We start from the raw sequence: 362 nt of genomic DNA, 5'->3' as shown, positions 1-362 counted from the left end.
GTTTGTTTGTGTCTGATTGTCTTTGTCTCATCGTCTTCATCACTGCTGTTGCATTAAACCTTTTCCTAATTCTCAGTTCGACCCTCAGCCTCCTTTTCCTCAGAGATCCGAACGAACGCGAAGTCAGTTTTGAATTTCTTACAATGGAAATAACACAAATGGATGTTCCTTTACAAGGTTATTTATGTCTTTTATTACCACACACAGCCATAGCAGAGCCATGCCCATGTTTGTAAAGAGACTTTATTTAAAAGTCTAAGTTTATTGAGACTTAGACTTCTCAATAAAGAGAAGTCTAAGTCTAAGTCTAAGTCCTGTTGCTTGATTGTAATAGAGCATCAAAAGAGAGAAGTTGTCTCCGT

At 37.6% G+C, this 362-nt stretch overlaps 1 protein-coding gene across 1 annotated transcript in view; it reads right to left on the bottom strand.

Annotated features, from left to right (window-relative positions):
• The window catches only part of lrrc34 (leucine rich repeat containing 34), a 7,364-nt gene that overhangs the window by 5,539 nt on the left and 1,463 nt on the right, over positions 1-362 (bottom strand). The gene's annotated exons all lie outside the window — the stretch shown is intronic.

Source organism: Etheostoma spectabile, chromosome 22 (genome assembly GCF_008692095.1).
Source record: "Etheostoma spectabile isolate EspeVRDwgs_2016 chromosome 22, UIUC_Espe_1.0, whole genome shotgun sequence".
In the NCBI taxonomy this organism is placed as follows: domain Eukaryota; kingdom Metazoa; phylum Chordata; class Actinopteri; order Perciformes; family Percidae; genus Etheostoma; species Etheostoma spectabile.
This window is presented reverse-complemented; position numbering and strand designations above follow the sequence as displayed.